We start from the raw sequence: 24,922 nt of genomic DNA, 5'->3' as shown, positions 1-24,922 counted from the left end.
TAAATGAAACAGTTTTGCAGGAAATGTGTCACTTCAACTTTACATATTTGAATACTTAGCAAATAAAAAAAAAATCTAAAAATAAATTGTGCAATTAATCTTGTTCTTACTACTGCACTGTTAGTCATGGCTGAGAGCTTTCTGGTGGCATTCAGCAGCCATGAAATATGTGGGCAGTGCAGCTGGCAGGCTGATTTTCAATACAGTGAGTGTTTTTCTGCCCCCCTTTTTTTTAACTTTCACTCATTTTGTATTTGGCACTTTTAAACGTCTTTTCGAAAGATGTCATTAGATATTGACCTTCACATTCCTGTAGATTACTATGACTTTCAATTTTTCTGCTTCTCCTGCTCTTCGTGTCTTCTCTGTTATCAGGCACTTGTTCCATCTGTTGCTTCACATCCCTGTGGGTCTCATTAAAGATTATAAGATCTCTGGGATCAGACACTTTGCATTTTACCTCCCTCACCACTGTTGGTAATGGGCTTGAGCTTTCTCCTTGAGCCTTTCAAGCCATGAACCATAATCCTGTATTAGAAGGAACTGATACAACTTTACCAAAATAAATGCTTCATCTGACATGAAGTGGTACTAATCTAATTTTACCCGTTCCTGAAATTGTCTTGCAGAATTCCTCTTAAGGATTAGGGATTTTAGGCTTCTCGGAGCGGGCTGTTGTTTTTTGCTGTTTGTTGTTTTTTTTCCAGTTGCACAGTTCCAGTGACGCTATTACCTCCAGCTCTGATCACACCACCGGCCTGCCAAACCTCAGGTGGAGATAGCCAATGCCAAATACCACTGCACAAAGCTGTTTTTTCTGTTGTTTTATTTTATATATATATATATATATAAAAAAAAAAATATATATATATATATAATATATATATATATAATATATATATATATATATATATATTATATATATATATATTATATATATATATTTTATAATATATATATATATATATATATATTTTTTTTTTTTTTTTTTTTTTTGGGGGGGGGTCTTTTTTGGGATGGACCAAATATGTTCCCTCAATACCAGTAAAAACGTGCCTTTGTTCTTGAGGCCTGTCACCTTTCAAACACTTTGTAATAAATACAGTGACCACTCTTGAGGCTGGCCTAAAAAAGGCATTGCTCTGTTTCTTTGGCTTTCTTCTGCTACTTGAGGTAGAGCTTTGGATGAACTTTCTACCTGTGCCATGATTTCAAGGCTACTGACTGTCAAAGCATTCAGCAGTATCTTGACAGTGTTCTGTTTGCTTTTTTTTTTTTTTAATTTATTTATATTATTTATTTATTTTTTACCTATTTAAATCTATAAGCAAGTGTACACTTTCTAGTGTAGTTCAATAAATTTCTTACATGGAAGCAAAAGTTCTTTTTGGCGGTTCTTTGCTGCTTTCCCTCTCAATTTACATGCAACCACAAATATCTGCTGTTGGAGAAACATTGAGAAATTTAAATCTCTTACTGCAGGGCAGTATTGTACTTCTTCAATACCTACATCTTGTGAAATAAGCTATTCACCAAGCATGCTAACCTCATCATTTGATTTAGGAAAGTGGCACAGAATAAAAGATGTACCTCAGGCCCTGTGGCCTGACAGGCGGAGCATAGCCACCATCTTCTGCATTGAACTGCCTTGCTTATTCTTACTGCTGGGTCTTTGAAACAAACAAGAGTGTAGGAGAAAAGAGAGAGAACACAATGCTTAATAAAAATTTTAGATGCCTTTGAGTAATTCTGCCAATTCTGCCCAAAACTGCCAATTGAAGTGGCAGTGAGAAGCCTAATGTGCTTATACAACACACTAAGCAGGGTATTTTTAGTTGAGATAGGGACGTATCCAAGCCATTGTTTGTGGCAACAATAAAGTTTCAAATGAGATCACCTAGCTTGACAAAAGCTTAATATGAATTCAGACAGGTGTAGATGAGGATTAGCAGGCTACTTAAAAGAAAGGAGTGGACTAAGCATTTTCCTGTTACTCCTTATAAGGAGATAGAAAGGCATTCTTATAGCATAAGAATGTGTTTAGCCTAGCAGGCAGAAACTTAAAAGAGGATAAGGCAAGTATTTGTAAATGGATTGGAGGGAAAAATCCTGTATGAGAGGATAATATGAACCCTAGATCATATTCTGGTTCATTATCTGGTCATGAATACATTTAGGCTAGAAAATGGAAGGTTCCTAAAGACTTCCAGAGAGGTGTTCCAAGCAGGACCAGAGGAAGAAGGAGCTCAAATTTCTGGAAGATCGAGCACGATATGCCTATGGAAGGGATTGTGTAACTGATTTTGAGAATTCCTGGAGATAAGAATCCATGTGTCTCTGCTAGGTTCAAAAGGAAACCAGATCACTGCTTGCACTGTATTTATTTTTGGTAATCCTATGCTAAGACTGCTGCCCCTTTCTTGTAGGGATCAGCAGAGATTTGTTCCCCTCAAATGGTTTCTTAAACTCTGTTTAAGGGCTTTCTTGCATATTGCAGGGATCTAGCACATCAGTAGTGCCTTCAGTCTTTCTTTGGCTGTCTCTGGTCTACAGCTGAGCTGGTGTTCGAGGCTTTGGTTACAAATATCAGGCAGGTAGTGTGTGGAAGTCAGTAACTGGATGTCTGTTGAATGCTGTCTTGGGATTGCAGGAAGTCTCACTACAGAACATGTGGCCCAGTTCACCACTCCTGCTAAGAGGGAGAAATGCTGGTTTCTTTTTCCCTCAAAAGGTGCTAGTCACCCAGTAGTGCTCCCCCACCCTGTGTTTATACAGACAGCTTGTGTCTTTAAAGGCTATTTATTTTGTTGTTTTGAACATTTCACAAGACACATCACTGTTTACTCAAGCAAAGGCCTGGAGTACAACTTAGTCCTTGTCGTGCTGTACTGATTGAATCCAAATTTATTTTGCCTCAGTTATTCCTCCTTTCCGGTGGAAAAAAAAAATAATAAATTGTATCATGGGAGAGGAGCACTCTCTGGATTCCTTACATGCTCATTGTATCCCAGTTCTGGCAGAGCTGCCTGAGGACAGCAGGAGGGACCCCCTACCTCAGGATATGCAAGGAACAAAGCTGATTACTTTTCTTCTCTTGTAGCTTTTGTACTTCGACTTTTGCCCAGGTGAAATAGCTATGAAACTTCAAAGAGTATCAGTCATACCTTTATCTACCAGTTTACATTGCTCGATAATGCATAGTTAATTCTTTTTTTTTTTTTTTCTTTTCTTTCTGTAGAGATTGTTGTTTAAAATCATTTGTTATGCAGCCAACTGCTGTGCATGCTTTAAGCTGAGGAACAAAAACCCACTGCCAACTACAAGGTCTTGCTGCTGTACTTTTCCTTGCAATGTTTCATACAGTCAAACTGTTGTTATTGTGCAGAGAACCCAGCAAGACTATAATCACCATTAGAGAGGGTGGTTTGTCTATGTTTAGTTTGGGTTTAACTATTTTAGGGCAGACAGGAAAATATTTATGTCAATTTTTTTAGGACATGAATCATCTTTTCTGTTTACATTTGTGGATAGAACACAGCCAGGTCCTTGCAGTGCCTGGGGCTCCTGTATTGCAATACACAACTGTTTGCCATTTCACTTTTTTCACTTTCACCAAGTGTAATACAGAGTCATGTATCTATTCCTAGCCAGATATATAATCTTAACTTTGAAGATGTGCTGCTTCATGCATTCTGCAAATAGATAGCTGGAGGGGGACAAGGAGGAAGGATAGGGATGTTCGTGCCTGCCATCTCATGGCAGATAATAATGTCCTAGCATGCCTGGGTGCTGTTGACCTTGTTTCGCATGCAAATGTTAATGTTAATGATATATATATATATATATATATACACTTTTTTTTTTTTTTTTTTTTTTTTTTTTTTTTAAAGAAGCTTGGAAACCTAGTATCCAAAGGGTTTCAAAACGTTATTGTATGAGCCAAATATTTCCAGCTGTTGTTGCCTTCCACTTATTTCCCACAGCATCTTGGCCTGGGTCTGCTAGTGATCTTTCCTTGTTGATGGCATGAGATATTAGCTGAGCCAATGTTTATGCTGCACAGAAGGATATTCTTCAAGCCTTACTTCATTAATGATTTTAAAGCTTGTTAACCTGTTTATCTTCAAAGGATGGAAGCTTTTAACACTAAATACTTTAGACAAAATTTATATAGATTTTGGTAATGAGTACAATTGGATATCAGTCTCCAGTCTGTGTTGTAAACTGGGAGACACCATGCATAGTTCAGTTGCTTCTCACTGAGATGAGCGAGATTACATGCATATACATGGGTGTTTTAAGCAGCATCACATCTGCTAACTCCAACCCATTGAGTGTTTCTAATGTACAGCATTTTCAAAAGAAAACAATTGCTAAGATATTTGATAGTGAGAAATTTGGCGATTGTTTAATACTATGTCTGTGATCATCTGTGCATTGCCTTGTGGCACAGCATAACCTAGTGAGTGGTTTAATTTTAATTTTAACTATTTTAATTTTCTTGTGTATCAGCCTACAGCGCTTACTTCAAGAGGTGATGTCAAGTTACTCAAAACCACAGTCTGGTTGGTTGACTGTTTTTTGTTTTTCTGGCTTTCAAATAAGTCTTTAGGGATCATTAGAAGGAAAGGGAGTTTTGCTTTAATTTTATTTTCCACCATTCACATTGGTGTTGCTAGCATTTTAAATTTCCTCTTGTTTTGGTGAGGAAAACATCCTACTTGGTTCTTAATTGTTGTAAACATTTACTTAGCACTTTGCAGTTACTAATGAATTAATCTCCCTAATGCTCAGGGAGTGTTATGTGTATTTTAGAGCTCAGGAGTGTTGATGAGACATACCTAAGGCCATGAAGTGTGTCAGTAGTGTAGATGAGGATTTAATTTGAGAATCTTCTATGAGTCACTGTAGTTAATGTGCTAGTGTCAGTCTGTGGGCTTTGTGTATGAGCCAGGATTTGCAATATTATAGAGATTACATCTTTCTTATTGTTCTAAAACAGCTCTTTCAGGTTGTGTTCATTTTTCCTTTGAGAAGTGGATATTTTTAAAAGGTTGCTTCTAGATCACTGAAATAGTAACTTTGCTTGAAAGGAAACCTGATTTACAGGTAAAGCAAAATATTAATTATTTCAGTGTCAGCACTAGAAGTTAGATTCCATAAGGTGAAAATCCCCTCTCCGTCTCCCACTCAGAGCAGAGAGACAACCTGTTCTCATTTCCACTTCCCTGTCTTCAGGGAATAACTGAAGCAACTTGTGCTGCTGAATCCCAGTGATGCGCACCAGCCCTGCAAGGCAGGGCTAAGGGCAGCACAGCTAGGACGCATCTGACATCATGTCTAGTGTGTGTAAATGCAGCCTCAGAGCCTCGGAATCGTTATTTTAATGAGCTCTCGTGTGAGCAGTCGGGGCTGAGCAGCCTCTTGGGGTGAGAACAGGCAGACACTGCCCAAAGGGCCTGCTGGCACTCCAACCCCCAAAGGTAGCACCCCATTCTTTCTGGGAAGATGAGGAAAAAATCTCTCCTTTAATTCTAAAAATGACAGAAAAACCACCCCATCCCCAAAAAGTGTCACTTGCTGTATCATCAGCAGTTCATAGCAGGTAGTCAGAGCATAAAGCACTGCCTTAAAGTTTGTGTTAGAAGTAGCAGCTCACTGTGATATAAGGTCCTTTTATTTCATGTTTGCAGTTAACAGTTGTTTCTGTTATTTAAGCCTGACATCCTGAGAATACCACTGGGTCAACATTCACTGCATGGATATATGCTTAAGTGCATGTGGCTATGGCTATGGTTTTTGTTGTTGTTTATTTTATTATTATTATTTTCAGAATTCTAGGCAGAACTAAAAAATTGATGGAGAACTATGGGATGGAGAGAGGGAAATAATTTTCTGATCATTTATTACTTTTTCCTCAATGTATCCCTCACCAGCTTTCCCAGATGTTACTGAATGAAACCTACAGCTCAAGAAAGCAGAGCTCTATTTTTGAAGCTGAAGGTGTTCAAAAGCTATTTATTTGAGTGAAGTAACACTGCCAACTAGTGGTCAGATTCTTCAAAGAGATGAGATTTGGTATTCTGACCAAAAAAAAAAAAAAAAAAAAGATAATCATTTTAATAAAAATACATGTAAATCACAGCAGCTATTACAACAATCTCAATAGTCAGCTTACATACAGGAAAAATATTATATTTTTATTGAATGAAATAAGGTATTTCAATTAGTGGTATAATAAGGATATCATTAGATTAATGACATGTTATAGTTTGACCATGCATTACTATGCTTTACTTTATGCACTTTTTACATTATGGTTTTCCTTTTTTCCCAGCTAATTCATCCCAATCATAATCTGATCATCTGTACTAATGGTTTCAAAATCAAAGAAAGGAGTACATATTATCTCCATCTTGTTTCACAGTAGTGTTTTTGGTTTTATTTCCTAAACCATCAATGTGCAGTGGGGCTTGAATAGTCTTCTTTGGCTCCTGTTTAAAAATGGAGAGTTATTCTATACCAACAAGGTATATTCTTCTAACAGCACTGAAAGCTTTTTTTTTTTTTTTTCTTATTGCTCAGTCTTAGTTTTAAATGTATGTCACCTATCAGAGGTGATGAGGTGCTGAGCCATGAGTTTCCTTTTTTTTTTTTTCCTGGTGTTGCCTAACAACCCTTCCTGACCCTTCCTGTATACAACTTAGGTTTTGGGATACATATGCAAATATTAGTGCCTGTAATCTGAACACCAGAATCTAAACTTAAATATTATTTTATGTTGTTGTTTGTGTCTTTTTTTAATTATTATTATTATTCCTCTCAAAATAGTATCCTTCCTATAGAGAGTGTTCATCAAATAGTTATTTCATAAATGTCATGTGGCGATTAACAAGGGGATTTCACTAGGTGATATAAGAAAAAAAACTTAGACCAGGAAGACAGCTCTCTCAGTTCTACAAGCTGGTTAAAATTAGAGTATCTTTTTTTTAACTCTGTGTCAGCTGGACATTTTCAGAGCCTGCAGTCTGTAGGCTGTAGCACTGTATTTCTAGCAGCAGTCTGGGGTATCTTATTCTTTTAGTGCTAAACTATGGGAGATATTCCCTGGAGTTTTCCTAGGGACTGGCCTGACTACCTGCCTGCCTAACTTTTGAAAAGTGAGCTCTCCGTGTGTTATCAGTGTTTATAATTATTTATTTTGCATTCCTAACCATTTTAGCATATCTATATTATTGACTATATTTTATGACTTCTGTAAATAATAGTGACCTTATATGATTCACAAAGTCAGTTTGTTTGCGTATGCCTTTTATTCCTTATAAATACAGTACAGTCACCTGGTTTTTATAGTATCCAAAGACCAGGCCATTTCACTTCCCTGATGCTTATTGAACTTTGATCAGCTCCTTGATCTCCGGTGTTTAGCAGTGATATGAAGATCAAGACATCTAATTCACTTTGGGCCATAGAAAAATGTGGATCAAGCTTAAGGGAAATATTTGGGGGCCTAGTTTTGATTTGCAGTAAAGCTTCAAATCTGCAAACTCTGTCCTCTTCTACCATGAATTAGCCCAGACAGAAAGCTGTCATCTCCTTCTTTCAGCATCATGAATTGGAGCCTGGTCTCTGTGGCTATGGAGATGTACCGTGACTACTTATGGCACTGCCACACGTTGGCTTTGTGCTAGCATCATTATCCAGCCTGCTTTCACCTCCCTGACAGATAAATACTCAGCTTTGGCTTTCAGAGTACCACATGCTCTGCGGCTACACATGCTCCGTGGCTACCCTTGTGTTTTGTAGGACAGCAGGGATACAACACTACACCCGGATCTTCTGTGCTTCCAGAACAGAAAAGTTCCATGGGTTTCTGGTTTCTCTGTCATCCTCCTTTTTCTTTCCTTGGGGGACTTGATTTTTGTCCTCCTGCCTTGCTTGCTCAGTGCTGGCATAGCTGGAATAGTAACCACAGCTCATTCTTTTTTTTATCCTTTTTTTTTCTTTTTTTTTTTTTTTTTCCCATCTGTGACTACTTTGAAGATTATTCACCAACAGCCTTCACAGCAACAACTTTCTAGTATGACTGCTGAATATGAAAGTCCTCTGTGTTGCATGTTTCTCACCTGTCTTCAGACCTGTTTTTTGCTTCCCTCCCCTGTCCTCCTCTTAAATCCAAAAAAGCTCTGTGGTTTGCATATTGCTTTTATTATCCACTTCTCTTTATTTTTAAATTTTTATTTTTAGATCAGGGACATCAAACACTGACTGCGTTTCTGTGTATGTATTCTCTGCTTTCCTGCCATTTGTAGCCTGAAGGCAGCTTAAGTTCATAATTAAGCTATGGGCAAGATAGGAAAATAAAACTGTTTGTTCCATGAACTTAGCAGCACTTATCATTAACTATGACACTGTTTGTTTATTTTTAATGAAAGAAGAAAAGGGGAAACAGATAACATCTGTTTCTCACCTGTATTCATATATGGGTTTTATGGAGATGGGAAGCTAGAGGAGGGAAAGACACAGCCATTGCTTTCTGTGATCTTTTCCATCTCCACTCCTGGACAGATGAGTCCAGAATAGATTTCCTCCTACCTAAGTTTTTCATCCTTCTCCTTCTCCCCTCTCCCCTCACCTTACATGACCCGCCAGTTTAAAGAGAAGGAAGGAGCAGAAGGAGAGTTCTCAATCTATCATTCTTCTCCCCGTTGTAGCCTTTCTTCTTTGCTTCCTGGCAGAAGAATGTTGCTTCTGGGGTTTCTCAGTTGCTAGGAATTCAAAATATTTGTGGCTTTTTCAAAAGTAATTTTGGAAATTGCATCAGTGCTGAGGCCCTGGGGCTGGAAATGCCAAGTGTTACCTAAGTGGAATACTTGGCAGCCAAGTATGGCATCGTGTGATGGGAGACAAACCTGGGGCAAGAGGAGCCAAGTGCCAAGGGTAGAAGGGCCCCCCAGCATTTTCTGAGTCAGACTCAGGCCTTCATGAGAAGCAGCCCACACACAGATTTCAGTGACAGAAGGAAACCAGAGACTACATGGAGCAGATGAGGAGGAACATTTACCTCAAAGGAAGAAGAAGGATTCTTAAAGGAGAATAAAAACTGTGGGAGACCCAAGTAGCCGCCCCCGTCATGCCTCCTCCTTTCAAGGCTGCTGTTTGCCACAAGACTCCGTGCAGAAGAAATTACTTAGATTTCTGTACAACACCACCCCACCTAGCAGATTTGAAAGTGAATGGTGAGCACAGCTGGGAAACAAGGAGATCATTGGAGCCTGTGGACAAATAGCTCCTGTCTGGGAAATAGTGGAAAAAAACAGAGTACTCATCCCTCCCTCACACGGGCACAACATGCACTCTGGAGTGACACACAAACCAAGGGAATCCTGCCATCTCTAGGGAAGGCTTAAGATGTTAAAATTGCTGTTTCCTTTGGCATGGAAAAGAATTTTTTTGTTGTTGTTTTAAAACTGATATTTCAGCAATACCAGAAGAGGAATTTGTAAATCACATGTGTAATGAGAGTAGTGTCTGTGCATGTGACATGTATAAGAAAGAATCTGAAGTGACTGAGCATGTCCTAGCTGCAAATACTGTAAATATGTAAGTTTTTGAGAGATTTTGATTTCTGATACTTTTGCTCACAGTAGCTCTACCTGGTTCACAGTTCCATTTGGGCATGGTGTGTAGCAGGTTTGCAACCCAAGAAACATGTACATTATGCGAGATTGTTTCTACTTAAGAAATGTTGTGCTTACAAAAGGCCCTGTTGAACATTTTCCTTTTTCTCTGTCTGAAGGAGCTACATGACCGCACCAACCTGCCAGTCCCAACTCTCTGATACCTTCCAAAATGGTAGCATTTTGGACAATGGTATGTACACATTACATACACAGTAGTTTGTATGCACACATTATGCGCACTGCAAACAGTATGTTTAAAAAAGATGAATTACAGTGCTGATAATGGTTATCTTTATTGCTGCTGTTTTCATTGCAAACTCTGATAGAGCTTTATGAGACAGGTTAGCAATCCCTGGATTTGAGTAGGGACTTGAAATTTTCCAAAGGGCTACTATATTCAGATATTGACATTTTGCTTTGCATCCTGTGTTTGCTTTCTTCAGCAGAACAGGGAAGCAAGGAACCAGGAGGAAGATTCAGCTATTCAGGAATAATGGAGAAAAATTATCAGTTTACACAAAAATAAATAAATAAATAAATAAAATAAATCAGCAGCGCTCCAGTGCCCAAGTAAGCAATGTCTGCAGCATCTAAGTAGACATATGTGTTAAAGTAGTGCTCTTTACAATATTTTGATAAGGGAGTTGTTTTGTTCTTCCTCCACAATTTGGATAGCTGTTGTCAGCAAAACCAACACTTCTTCAGCCATCCTGAATAGCTTCTGTATTCTCTAAGGAAAGAATTTTACATTGTCAAGAAATTCTGTTCAAGCAGCAAAGAGACTGGGTTTTAGACTCTCATGCCAACTGTCCTTGGTAACAACCACCCAGTAATTCATGCAATGGTCCCTCTGCTTTGCTCTTCTGCACTGCTTGGTATTCTGATAAAGTTTGGCTAAAACTGCGCAGGATTAGTCACTGTCAGCGGTGGAAAAATGTTCAAGGATATGTTCGTGCTCAGTGCCATTTTGCAACAATATATGTGAAAGAATTTTCCTGTTACTATCTATCATAATATCCTAATGTCCTGCAAATAACACTGTGCTGCTGCAGTACAGTTGTTCATACATAGCTCTGGGGAAAATTTTATTGCCTGTTTTGCAATCTTCTCAAAATCCAAACCAGGAATTTTTCCCTGTTGGTTCAGTTAGGTCTCTGATGGCTTGCTTCATTCTGTTCCCAAGAACTTGGGGGTCTAGGGCCCCATTTCTTTCTATCTAGAGATGGAGCTCAAATGTGCCACTTGTGGGACAGCTTGGGCTGTGCTTCTCTGGATGTGAAGGAGACCACAGGTGTAATGCAGATCTGAGGAGAAAGTTCTGATCTGGTGCCCTTAAGTTGTTCCAGGGACTGCCTTATGAGACCTCTGACCTCTGAAGATTTCTGCTCTTCTTCTTCCTCTAGGTGAATTCCCTTATCCACCCTCCACTCCCATAACAAATTAGGGCAGAGACCTGTGCTGAAAATACCTTTCTTGATCAATATGACCACCCGTACATCCTCTTCCTCACCCTAGTGTTTTCTTCTGAATACTGTTTTGTTTTCATTGATGTCTGATAAGTGCAGGCTCAGATTTTGAAATCATGGCTAAAGGAGGAGATCTGATCCCTTCCTTTTCTCCTGCAAGGTCAGCCAAGAATGGGAGAGGCTTTTGCTGACCACCCAGCTACTGGGGAAGAGCATGGCAGAGATGGAGATATCACCAAAGCTGAGCAGGAAGAATGAAAAAGCTGCAGTGGGTTTTGTGTCATGAGAGGCAGGGACATAAGTGGAAGAGGAATTGCAGATAAGGGCAAATGTGTGTATGGGGTGGGGTTATCTGGAAAAGAATCTGGGAGCAGGACAGAGGACTCTGAAGTTTGTGGGGGAGAGCAAGAAGGTGGTGGTAAAAGGTTCTAGGGTGGGTTTTGAGGTCACAGCTAAGAATTTGAAACAGAAGGACCTTTGGCTTAGGACAGACTGTGATTACCAATGGGCAATTCTTGTCCCTCCTCATCCACTCTTTGCACTTAGGCACAAGCAGAACTCAGGGATGACTCAGGGACAAGAGGCATCTAGACCCACCTCTTTGCATCTCCTCTCTGCCCCTTCCACTTGCTCAGACCATCAGGAGTCACCTGAAAAACCCTCTCACCATCCTCTGCTTCGCTCATGCTGTGGAGGTGGCACACCAAGCAACCCAGCAGAAACTCAAACTCACCGAGTCCAAAGTTCTCAGTGCTTCCCGTTCCCTACAAGGGAATGTTTGATCTTTGGTTGACTGCTTCTTTTAGGTAAACTTGGTCTTTGAACACGTGTTCAAACATGCAGAGCACAGTTCAGAATTATAACAATGGCCCTGATCATGATTTGTGTGTATGTGTGTTTCTAAATATAAACCATGGTAGCAGGAGATAAGAACAATTTCATCCAGGTTTCTGTACACTCCCATATCATTTGTCATTATTGCAGGTGCAAAAAGCACTACACTTTCACTAACAGATTAAATACTTCTTGTTAGTAAAGTCTGAGTGTGCTTTAGTGAGTCTTTAAAATGAATTTTACAGAAGTTACTAAACTCTGTATGAAATGCAATAATTGCAAAAATGTGGCCTGCTAACTTGCTATCAGGTCATGTGAGAGTATCACTATGGCCTTGAAAAAAATATTAATATGTTTTTTAACTCTTTTTTTTTTTTAAAATGTGCATGATACAACAAGATACTGTGCATTGTTTAAAATTAATCTGTGTTCTTTTGCAGTAGGGTGGTTTGTTAGAAGCATTTACTAAAATCTGGATAGGAAGAAATGCCTGTGTGATGCACGCTCCAGCAAGTATAAGCTCTTCTCGAAAACAATGTATTTCTCTTGGCAGGGCACTGGGTAGTTCCCACGTAGGCTGCACCTACAGACATTGCAGTGACTGTAGGAGGAGGCCTTCTTTATCATTAGCCTGTTCTTTATATCTCTGTTTGTTTCAGCTACGTTCTGCATTTCAATGCTGGCCATTTAAAACAGACCATTTGTAAAAGTAGAGCAAGAAAGTGAACAAAACAGGAAATCTTTTATCTGAGAAGGTTAGCCTGTGTATGTACCCTGTAGTAACCAGTTTGGGAGCTGTTGGTGTTGTATAAAGGATCCTGTACAGACTCCTGGGCAGAATGTTGATGAAAAATTACTGAGATTCATGTATGTGACCTCAGCAAAGCACATCTGCAGGTAAAGTAATTCAAAAAATATTGCAAACTTTTTATTTTTCCATGGCCCAGAGCACAAAAATAAAGGTTTGCCTTCAGATGGTATGTGATTACTGGATATGGAGTAAGAAACTCTCCAATGGGACTCAATTAATCCAGCAGCCTGAGGTCTATCTTGTTGATCTTACAACATTTTAACCAACTGTTAAGGCTCTCATATCCTCTTGGCCTTAATTATTTGCCCTAACCACTGTTCTGTTAAGAAAAATGGCATCCAGTATTGAAAAAAATTGCAGTTGGTATTGTATCTATGATGTATTTAATTTCCTAAGCAATTCAGGCAAGATGCCTACTGTTTTGTTTTGTTTTGAATTAGAGTAAAAAGCAAAACAATGGATGTTATGTTGTTTAAAATGGAAAACTTATCTACTTGATGCAGTGGTAATTAAAAATAAGAAAATCAAACAATTTCCCCTGAAGATGAATTTCAAGACTTGCTTCAGTGAATACCTTTCTGTTTCCCGTGTACATCTTGTTCTATCCAGCAGGCTACTTTTTTTAAGGCACAGTTTAGGATGCCAATATATATGTTTGCATGGTGAGCAACCATTTCATCCTGTACTTTTTTGTTTATGACTAGGCAATAGAATTTATTACTATTTTTATGTGCTCAAAGCTGCTAACAGCTCTCTCATTTAAAGACTAACCTTTGCAGCAGCAGCTAAGGTTGCTTTAAGAGATGAAGTAGCTGACCTTGTTCAATGGGCAAATTTTCTAGAACAGAACACCAGCAGGCTTAGAATACTGTAGATACCACATTTTTTTGTGAGTAGAGGAAGGAAAGTTTGGACTGAATGGCAGCTCCAAACATTTACTTGTCTAAAGCTACATTCAAGACCTTGGTTTGTACTATACCTATTCCTTGCATTAAACCCAGAAGCAGTAGGATAACATAGTGCTAATCAATCACCTGTTGTCTTCTTATAGGATCTTTCAATTCAAGATCTTGCAGTCCTTCATGTTAGAATAGCAATCTTCTACATTTCCAGTGTTTCAAGTGTCTCACAGTAAGCTGTTGCTGGAATACAGAACAAGGGACTGAAGCTCTCAATTCAACTCTGTTCTATAGTAAAATTACTGTGTGTTTATATGCAAATATCTACCCAAACACATATTGTTCCCTTTAGCTTCCAACTATTTTCAAGGCAACCATGCTCAGGTTTTCAGATAACTGAATGCTCAGAGCCCAGAAAAATGCTCACTGACTTCATGCGTCCTGCTCCAGTGAGAAATACCTAGCTGGAGCTTTCAGGATAGTGAATACAAGAGAATATGCACATCTATACAGTAATAAACATCCCTGATATGGTTAGGAATGTGACTTGGGCAAAATCTTCACGTCTTTTTATATTTCTATTTTTAAGTTTCCGCAAAGTAAAACATGGGAAAACTGAAGCTTTTTTTGCCAAATTCTGTCATATGCACAAACATGACTTTGATTGACCTTTGGAGGGAGGGCTATGCACTTCACTTAGCACAGCAAAGAATAGCATGGGCTTAGAGTGGGAAAGTTAAATAACTAATAGGGACTTCAAGATATTTATTACCAAGTCAGAAGTATTTGACGAGCAAAAAATGGCCAGTTATCTAAATGTTGGGGCGAGGGATAGATAAAGATACAGTAAAGAATATAAATCAGCAGGATCAAGGCAACATCACAAAGCCAAAAAAAAAGTGGGAAAATGATGGAAAAAAGGTCACGAAAACCAGAAATATCAGGAAGGCGACAAAGATGCGACAAACAAGTGTTAAAGTCTGTCTGTGAAGACAAAGCAGGTTTTTTGTAAGTATGTCAGGAACAAAAGGTCTGTGAGGGACTGTGTAAGCCAAGGGGAAGTTGTTCATGACAGTGCTAGACAGTTCTGGGAAACAGAGCAGTTTCTTTGCCTCACTGTTCACCAGGAAGAAAAGGGAGAAACCTGCCAGAACCAAAATTACTTTTTTTTTTTTTTTTTTTTTTTTTAGAGCAAAATATGGAAAATGACTGAAAACTGAGTCTGCCCACTGAAGATGACAGAACAATATCATGGCTCAGCAGAGTGGTCCCAGAGAGCTGGCATCTTCTGTTACACCCCAAAATAGGTAGAAATTGCAAGCAGAAACAGGAGGACTGTCAAGAGCAAGCTGCAGTGTCTGCATCGCCCCAGCACAGTACAGGTTGCATTCATGGTGTGTATGGGTTTTGGTTTTGGTTTTAATTCTTTCTGTGTGCAAAACCTTTGGATTAAACTTTAATTAAGTCCTCCTTCCTTTCGTTATGGTCTCCCTTCTGTTTAGGATGTTTGCTTGCTCTTACTCAGGCAGCACACTGTGCTCAAAAAATGTTGGATTTTACACTCAGGACCATCATGCCTATTTGTCTAGACTTTGTGCTCACCCCAAAGCCCTGGGAATCCAACGAACAAGATTATGTTACATTTGTGAATAAAAATTTGTCCATCCGATGGGAAAAAATGGACAGCTGGGGTTGCCAAACTCACAGTCATAGACTGAGCAAGGTTAATGCAATTATACTGAGCAAGAGAGTTTATTGCTACTGCTGCTCCTGGACCATCATCCATGAAAAACAGGAATCTCTAGCCATGGAATAGGTATGACAAGGGCATGCAGAAAGGGAACCTTTTCTTCTGCTTGTATGCAAACCCTAATTTGGAGAAAATACTGACTGTCACCAGCATGGCAGCAAACAGTTTGGAAGTTAGAAGCAACTGTTTCAAGCCCCTTCTTGCTGACTAGAGTGAAAAAGCAGGTATCAAAGCTTCTGCTAGCATAGTTGGTGCAGTGCATGCTTCTGGTCACGGTACTCTGGCCCCTCTCCCTGACCATATATCCCATAGCTTTTTTTCCTGGAAGGATAGATGTTATTTTAATTCTCTATCAAGTCGTAAAAGTTAGAAAAGGTTCTGCTACATCTGTAAGCCCCTTCATTGCATGAGTTACTGACAATGTCCACTTCAGTTCATAACTGAGCCGATCTTTTAGTTTCTGACTGTTAACTCTTTGGTTAGCAAGGTCAGTCTCAAAAGAAAGGGGACAAATTCATTCCTTCTATGTTTTGCAAACATCTTTTCCCTGGAAAATAGATCAAGATCCTTCAGCTCTTGTAATCTAAATTGCTGCTCTTTGACACTTGTTTGGCAACTGAGAAGGGCAGGATTCAAAACAGCATCTTAGAGGTGAAAGGCTACATATCCTGTTAGTGGGAAAACTTTCATCTACAAAAAGCAATGGTATTTGTCAAGAGACTAGGGAAGATCTGACACCAGGAAAAGCCTTTGTGAAGTCCACTACAGTTATAGAAATGTATTCACCTTGATTTAAAGCAGTTTTTTATGGTGAAATCTAAAAATGGAACAAGACTGGGCAATAACTTAAATGCAGGAACTATGACAAGTAACTATTTATATGAGGAAATGGAAGTGCCACAGGGTCCTGAGGTACACTTGTCATATGAAAAGGATATGAAGCTAAGTAATGGGCAAAGAAACCAGGGATTTTTTTTATTGCCTGTTAAAAAATAATAATAAAAAAAAAAAAGAAAAGATAAATAGCAGAAGTCCAAGACTGCCTGACATTGAAGAAAGGTTTTTTTTATGATTAATATATTGAAGAAATTGCTGAACAATTTATCCTTGTGAAAGTACTACCTCTAGGATGTTGCTAACATCAGGAAAAATATGTACCTTGCCTGTGAATCAAACCTGCAGTAATGCCAGAATGAAGATCTAATATAGTTGGTCCTGTCTGACTTAAGACATTTTCCAAATTTTTGCTTTTGAAACAATTCACTTTAAATTCACTTTAATAAAGAGTTACTGTTTTGTTGTTGTTGTTGTTGTTTTATTTTATTTTATTTTATTTTATTTTATTTTATTTTATTTTATTTTATTTTATTTTATTTTATTTTATTTTATTTCATTTCATTTCATTTCATTTCATTTCATTTCATTTCATTTCATTTTTGGTGTATGTGTGTGTTTTTCTTTCCTTGCTCTGCTTTTCTGTTATGGAACAATAAGAACTCAACTAAGTTGCAGTCTGGTGAGGATTAAACAAGGAGGGACTGGAAAAAAAAACAAACAACAAAACAGACAAACAAATAAACAAAACAAAACAAAGCAAAAACAAACAAACAAACAAACAATCAAAAACGGCAAATTGCATCCTTCCCAGTGCCTCTTGGTTGGTACCAAATGAGTGCATGGTCATGCTGCCACCCTTTCTGCTGGACTCCAGCAGGAGCTGGGATGTTGTACGTGCATAAGAGGAGGTCAGGCAGTTTGCTGAGCTTTGCCTTTTTTCCTCTGAAATCATGACCTTCCTGCTCCATTGAACAGAGATGGTCAGGAGTTCCTGAAGCAATTTTCCAAATAAAAGACACTTTTTTGGAATCCAAATTTCTTGCAAGAATGTTTCAACAGAAGAAGTTTCCAGTAGCCTGGTAATTTAGATCAGTAAGCTGAGGGAGACCTGCAAATAAGCAGAGTCTGGGTAGAGAGACTGCTTTATCATGTGCCATGATGTGACCCAATAGCACTGATGTAGACGGCAGTGTCTCTGGTAAAGCTGCCCATTGAAATCAACACCTGCCCTGAATCAAGTAGGACTTGATTCAGTATGTATGATCTGATGTATGTATGATTCAGTAGTATGATCTGAGTGGGAGACCTTTCTTGTTTTGTTTTGTTTTGTTTTATTTATTGTATTATATTGTTCTATATTTTATTTTATTTCCCATGCAAATGTCCTACTTAGTTTGAGGCAATTCTTTTTCTCTGTTTGTTTCCCCCTCACAAAAACACCACGTACCACAACACATACCTTCCATTTCAAAAATACTGAGTTTGTCCCCATATGGAAAACTGCTACGGAATGAGAAGTTTTTTTTTTTTTTTTTCTTTACTAAGCTCTAGTGCTAGCAGTAGTACATATGTGGAACAGAAGGAGGCCATTATTTGGATCTTTAAGCTTTTGCCTGGACTTTTATCCTACCAGATAGTTCAGTTAATTTATCAATTATTCAGTTTTAAAATGAAGTAATGATGCCATCAGAACACCATGAATTGCTTTTACTTTACTTTCCTCTTCGGCCTTTTCTAGGGCTTTCTCTAGGTATGGCCTTACCATATGTAGAGGACCCTGGAGAAATGAGCTGAGCATGGAAACCTTCACGCATTTGACAACTGGTGTGTTGGACAGTACTGCTGGAGGAACACAGCACCAGAGAATATCTCTGCAAGTTCTGGTGATGCTTTCTATGAGAAAGTCCTCAAGCATGCCCTTCTCCCTGTCATGTAATTCTGAAAAAGCAAAACCTTTGCTAAAACTCGCCTTCCTGAAGTTTGAGAGGCATTTAGTCTTAGCAAGGGCCTAGTCCAGGACCACAAGTGAAGTTCCTCGGGGCAGCTCCTCCCCCTAGCCACCAGCAGCAGGAGCTTGACTGCACGTCTGCTTTGCAGATAGCCAGGGGTGCTGAGGGAGCAGGGACAGGGAGCGTTCACCTGGCTGGAGAGAGGCGCACGGGAAATCCTTCCTCTCCCAATAGCGCCTTTTTGCTACCATCTAGTGGTCATCGACAGCTGTGATAGCACAAAGACGTAGAGAGGCGGATGTTAGCAACAAAGAACATGGAGAGCTGTCTACAGAAATTTCCCCAGAATTTCTTGGATTTGCCTTTGTTGTTCCCGGGCCCTGATCCTGCTGCTCTTACTGTTGGTCCACAGTGCAGCACAGGGAGGCCAAGGCAGGGCTGTGGCATACCCTCACCTGGGAGCCGGCCTGCCATGTTACTACAGCTGTAGAGACTTCTGCGCATGAGCTGATGCCCACTGAGAACCTAGTTGGTTCTCTCCAGTTGACTCCCATCGGTTTTCCTGTTTTAACCACTGGTGTTGCATGTTAACAAATCTGGGCAACAACGCCACAAAGTAAAAGCAACACTGGGATAATTATGTTTGCTCTATTAGAATCATGGAATCATTTAAGCTGGAAAAGGTATCTAAAATCATCTAGTCCAACCTTTAATTTAGAACTGCCAAGTCCACTATTAAAGAATGTCACTACTCTGTTTCAAGTATATGATCAGTACTTAAAACCACGTTTGTTGAAGGTTTAATTCAGAGTACTGATTCAGAGTACCGATACCCAGTGTTTTAAAACCAAAACAAGCAGAATAGTTTGTTTTAATGCAGACAGGAGAATCTCCCCTTGAAGTTCAATTTAAATGTTGATACTGAACATGAAAAAAAAAAAAAAAAGAGAGAGAGAGAGAGGTCAATACCAGATGTCCTCTAAAAAGGGAAAGCAATAGTTGGAAAACATGAAATTGAACTCCGAAATCCATTTAATGAAAGAGACATTAAATATGCAGGAAGACTCGATCTGTTTTTGGCTCAATGCACTGCACAAAGTTCCGAAAGAAAAGGACTTTCTTGGTAATGGTCCAGAGCTCCCTTTCGATCCCACGGTCTACAGACACAGATGCTTTGTGCAGATCTCAGTAACATAAACCCAATATATTTCCCTCTGTTCACACATGTGAATGAATTAAAGGAATTGAGATCTATCAGATCAGTTCTGCAGGAAAACAAACAACAACAACAAAAAAAAGTACATCTCCATAAAGGCATAAAGGAAGAGTCTTTATATATGTGGTTTTATTCTCAATTTATTTACCCTAGAACCACAAGTATCTGTCCACCCCAGAAAGGAAACCAGAATGAGAGAGACAAACACAGCGAGTATTCATGTAATGTAAATTGTATTTCAGTCCCTAATCCTGGAGTTAAATCCCTTCAGGCTTCTATAGTCAACCCCCAAAAAATATGTATTTGGAAGATCAGACTCAGAATTAGATTTGACTGCAACAGGGAAAAGAGAGAGGTAATCTAAACTCGTATTTTGCAGCTTACCGATGTTAGATATATGAAATAAAGAAGTGAAGATTAAAGTTGTCTAGCTCTTCAGGTTGTCAATCAGAGGTTGGGTTTTAAAAAATGCAGGTTGAAATTCAGTGTGTATGTGAGAAAAAACATATTTATTGAAGGAATCGGTATATTTTGAAAGGTGAATCTTATCTCACATAAGCAGATGGCATGGATTTAAAATTCCTGTTCTATTTAGATCCCAAATGATAGACTAATCTGGATTGTGAAATATTGCACATTTACAAAACAATAAAAGAGAAATAAATCACAAGCCAGCCACAGTTTTTCTAACATGAATGAAAATATTGAACCAAATATTCTGTCTGCTTTTCTAAAGACAAAATAAAACTGCTAAGTTTAGTACAGATATCTTCAAAGTAATCACATAAAATGACAGCAGAGGGTGCTATTTTTCTTCTTTGTTTTATGGTGTCATCATCGAGTCCATGGATCTCTTACCCCTTGTGTAGTTACTCTCAAGCACCTTGAATAATGGAGTTAGAGACCACCGATGGAGAATGAAAATACACACTGGTATGTATTTAAGGCCATAACACAACTTATAAATGTGAAGGCTCTGCAACAAGCACTTTGATTTTACAGAAATAAAATGTAGAGAATTTTGCTTGTGTCTAGTTAATATAATTTAATTTAGTCAATTATCTTTGCCATGTCATTTATCTTATTAAAACCGCGCATGCATAAGGCACAAGATTTGTGGGGAATACTTATAGTACAATAAGTAAATTGGCTGTATCCATCGTGTTAAAACAAACAAACAAAAAATATTAATGTCTTATATTTATTTATCTATCTATTTATCTATTTATTTAAGGGAAATAAAATTAGAGTGAAGCAAGTTTGTGGGATGCCCGCAGGTCTCATCAAGCAGAAGGTGAGGTATGACTTCAGTCTGTCAGGAGATTTAATCTTAACCCTAGTGTAGCCCTGGCAAAGTTCCCATTGACTTCAGTGGGGTCAGGATTACACATCACAGGGCCTCATCAATTCAGGAAATCTGAAGGTCTCATTTGGTGTCTCCATTTCTCTCTAGAGTGTCTCTATTCTTGCCTCTGCAGTTCCCACACACATTCCCTTGTTCTTCCCCTTCTACCTTGTCCACCTTACTTGGCTTTATGCCTGAGATTTTGAGTCCTGATCACTAACCAGTGGCAATCGCTACTGCATCTCTGCTTGATGTGGTACTTGTTATGGTCCTGAGGACAACTGTATTGTTTCCAGCGCAAGGCATGGAAGAGAAAGTGGTAACTGGTGGCGTGCTGAGGCTTTTTGCATTTCTGAAGATGTTGAAGGTAGGCTCCGGCATGACACACTGGATTCTGGAATATGGCTTTTTTATTTTTTCTGTGTGTGTGTGTGGTGATTATTATTATTTTTTTTTTCAATACAGGGTTGGCAATGTATTTAATTCAAACAGTTATTAATCTGTATCAATAGGTAAAATTGCCTTTTACTAGCTTTCAGCATTTAGTAAAGACTCCCTTTGTCTTTCATGGAATTAAGACTTATTTAGTTCTTGCTTTTCTTTTTCCAATTTGTCTCACATAGGTCTCCTTCTAAACCTTCATTCCATTTGTTAGAACAAATACTGATATGAAAAATACTGTAAATAACAGACTATTCTCTAGCATATTTTGGAATAAAATATATATCATGCATTTAAACAGCAACTTGGAAACGTGTTTTCTTAGGTCATACTGTTCTCTTGGTGGATTTGCTAGTTTATTCCTATTTTTGAAAAGAATAGGGAACGCTTTACCGCTAACCTTTTGTCATCTACTAGGTGTCATCTTACAAAGGAGTTTCACTTCTGATGGTAATCATCGTAAATATTCCAAAATCCAGTGCAAGTGTTGGGGCTAAGATGAGTTGACAATAAGTAGAAATTGGCAAGAAGAGTAAAGTGATAGTATTTCCCAACAATCTGATAGTTTGTCAGATGTAATAGTTTGGATTTATGTCCTGTAGGTTGTGTGAGATGTACACATACAACTATTTTGGTTTAAGTAAGATAATTTCTTTCATTTAGAGCCAAGGAAGAATAGGATTGCCATGATGTCTTCCTCCTTCATCTTGTGTTGTGCTGAATAATTTGTGGGAATTAAGAAACAGCATCAAGCCCTAATGCCTGGTATACCTATCTCAGGGTTGCAGGTGCAGCCTCACCCACATTTGGATTGCTTATAGGTAAATCTGTCAGCAAGAGCCTGAGGCTCCAACCAGCTGACTGGAATGTACATTGCCAAATGTGATGACAGAACATCTGTTTTGGATGATGATGATCTGCCTGATCATACAAGGCAGTGATGGGAAGGCAGGAGAAAATTCTGCAAAGAATTTCTGAGCATTCTGATCCTCTAAAAATCAAATCTGTCAGTGCTCTGCTGCTCTTCGTGCTTTCATGGAAGTGGCTATATGAAACAAGCAGCCAATGCGACCGTTAAAGTTTATGGTGTATTCTTAATGAAAGACTCCTGGAGACTCAGTGTGTACGTGTTTAGGGAGGTAATGTATTACATTTTTGCCTTCCTCAGTCTTTATCCATCTTCTGCTGTATAGCATTTTCTATGCTTTCAACTCCAATGGACTTGAAGGAAACAGGTGTTGAACCAGAACTCAGGGCTAGAACTGGTTTTAAGAAGTTATCTGAGGTTCTCTTATTTTATTTTCCCTGTCTGTAATGTGAGGATAACGCTGCTAGTTAACTGGACTGAGGTAACGTCCAGGAGTTCTCATTATGGACCATTGTGGTAACATAAAAAAATAAACAAAACAAAAAATCACCCTTCCCTCCAAAGTGAAAGTCTGATATATTTCTTTGATAGTTAATTTACAAAGTTTTGTGGTGGTTGTTGTTTAAAGAAGCCTTGAGAAGAGTGCAGTGGTTAAAGCCGACATATCAATATTGACAGACAGATGACGTAAATTTGGGTTCCTTTCACTTAACTGAGTAATAGGAACTTCAGGCAGCAGCTGCATTTTTTCCCCAATCTATCTGTTATATGATAAAAATCAAAAGGCTGCATTATGATCTTTTGAAGCTTTATACAAATTTTCAAAACTTTGCCTTTTGCCTTTTTTGCCTTTTTATATTCACGTTGTGAATATAATGAGGCAGTCCTCACAAAAAATGATAAAATAGTTTTTCTCCCTTTTCTGTTAAAACAACTTTACTAAACGTCTCCAATCTACAGTTGACATTGTAATAGTAAGGGATATTTACTGTGTTCATTTCTTCAAATGGAAGCTTCCCACGAAATGATAAGGAACATTTCAGATAGTTGTGATGGAAACATTAATAACTCTGCTATGCCCATATTTTAATGTGTTTAAATATAGAGCATTTTGGCATACAAAGCAGGAATGCAAGTGCTAATAGCTCCTTTTAGTATGCACTGTTGAATACACAAGTGCACACATTTTGAAACCATGCAGATGTGGAAATCTGCAATTCAGAACCTAAACTGATTAAATAAAAAGACAGACAAAATATTTCCTTTAAGTCTAAATGCAAAGTACCCTCATACTGCTATTTTAGGAAGTAAAATTAGTTTCTATTTTTTACAAAGGAAACATCTCTAATCTGCAGCTTAGAAATGATTAGTAAATGGATATGCAGAAAGCTCTGTATGGAATTAGACAAGTATGAGTCTGTGCACTCCAATCTACTTTATACATGTTCCCCAAGTCCTCAACAACCAAAGCTAATGCTCCCTCAGCTCCAATGAACTAATTAAGTTAGGTCATTATATTAATAATGGGTTGCCCTTCTGTCTGCATTTATGGCACTTAGCAAGCCAGTGTGTTGTGTGGATGCTTATATCATGAAGGAGAAAGCTCCTGTCAATGAATTATATTAATCCATCAAGAGAATTAATGTCACTTGATTACTGTTGATATATCTGAAAAAGCTGGCGTGCATGAACTTGACTCAAAGAGATAACTGCAGCTGTAGGAAGTAAGAAGCAACACTAGGCAAAGGCCCTGAGCCTGTAATGTTGAATAAACAGGTTGCTGATGCCAAGATGTGCTGGTGATAGGCTGCTGCTGTGACAAAAGCAAAGGCTGCCACAGGATCCAAACATTGCTATCAACACTTAGCTCTTATCAACTCCATTGGTTTTATATTTTGCCACAAAGAGTTCTAATGCCTTCTGTCATGTAAAATATTTCCCCAAATTAGTTTTCAGTTTTCTTGCTTTCTGAAGGAGCTAGAAGGAGCAGAGAAGCTTGAATATTAATTCAGAAGAAGTATGCAGTTGCCCCATGCAAAAATAAAGTCAGTGTACTCTGGACACAGCTTTGGCAGTTTTCTAGTTGTGTCACTTTTTTCACCAGCTGCTTCGTCTCCTGTTCTTTTGCTGACTTGCAGTCAATCTTGCAATGTCCACAGTTGCTAATGGTTTGGCAGTTCCCAACTATCAAAAAGGTGATCCCTTAAGCTGCTGCTAATTGGCTGAGAGGAAGACGTTGAATTGGCAGATTCTTTTACACCATAAATATTAAAAAGTAATGAAAAGTCGGTAGCTGGAGTAAAGGAAAAGGCAGAACTGTTGTGTTGGAAATTTATAAAGAATAACATTTTTTTTTCTCCTGACAAATATTGCACAAGATATGGCGATTATGATTTAGCATAAAACCAAGCCAAAAGAACTGCACATTTTTGAGATGATCTTAATGCTGCCTCCTAGAAGCTTATGGGAAGTTCTAGAATTTCAGTTATCAAGAATAAAGCATTAGAGATCTATCAATAGCACCCCAATTTTTTGATTAAACATTTACTTAGCTGCAGCATATGGGTGCAAGACTTGTCCCACAATATTAGTATCATAGAATCATTAAGGTTGGAAAAGACCTTCAAGATTATCTGGTCCAACCATTGCCCTATGACCAATGTCACCCACTAAACCATGTCCCTAAGCACCAGGTCCAACTTCTCCTTGAACACCCCCAGGGACAGTGACTTCACCACCTCCCTGGGCAACCCGTTCCAATGCCTGACTGCTCCTTCTGAGAAGAAATGTCTCCTAATGTCCAACCTAAACCTCCCCTGGCGC

At 38.6% G+C, this 24,922-nt stretch overlaps 1 long non-coding RNA gene across 1 annotated transcript; it reads left to right on the top strand.

The window, feature by feature from the left end:
• Positions 1-12,756: 12,756 nt before the first annotated feature.
• LOC311435269 lies at positions 12,757-20,555 on the top strand. The gene is made up of 3 exons (XR_014692013.1): positions 12,757-12,880; positions 14,884-15,087; positions 18,019-20,555. It is a non-coding gene; the product is annotated as an uncharacterized lncRNA (long non-coding RNA).
• The last annotated feature ends 4,367 nt before the right edge of the window (positions 20,556-24,922 follow it).

The sequence above is a fragment of the Aythya ferina genome, assembly GCF_964211825.1.
Source record: "Aythya ferina genome assembly, chromosome: 3".
NCBI lineage: Eukaryota > Metazoa > Chordata > Aves > Anseriformes > Anatidae > Aythya > Aythya ferina.
This window is presented reverse-complemented; position numbering and strand designations above follow the sequence as displayed.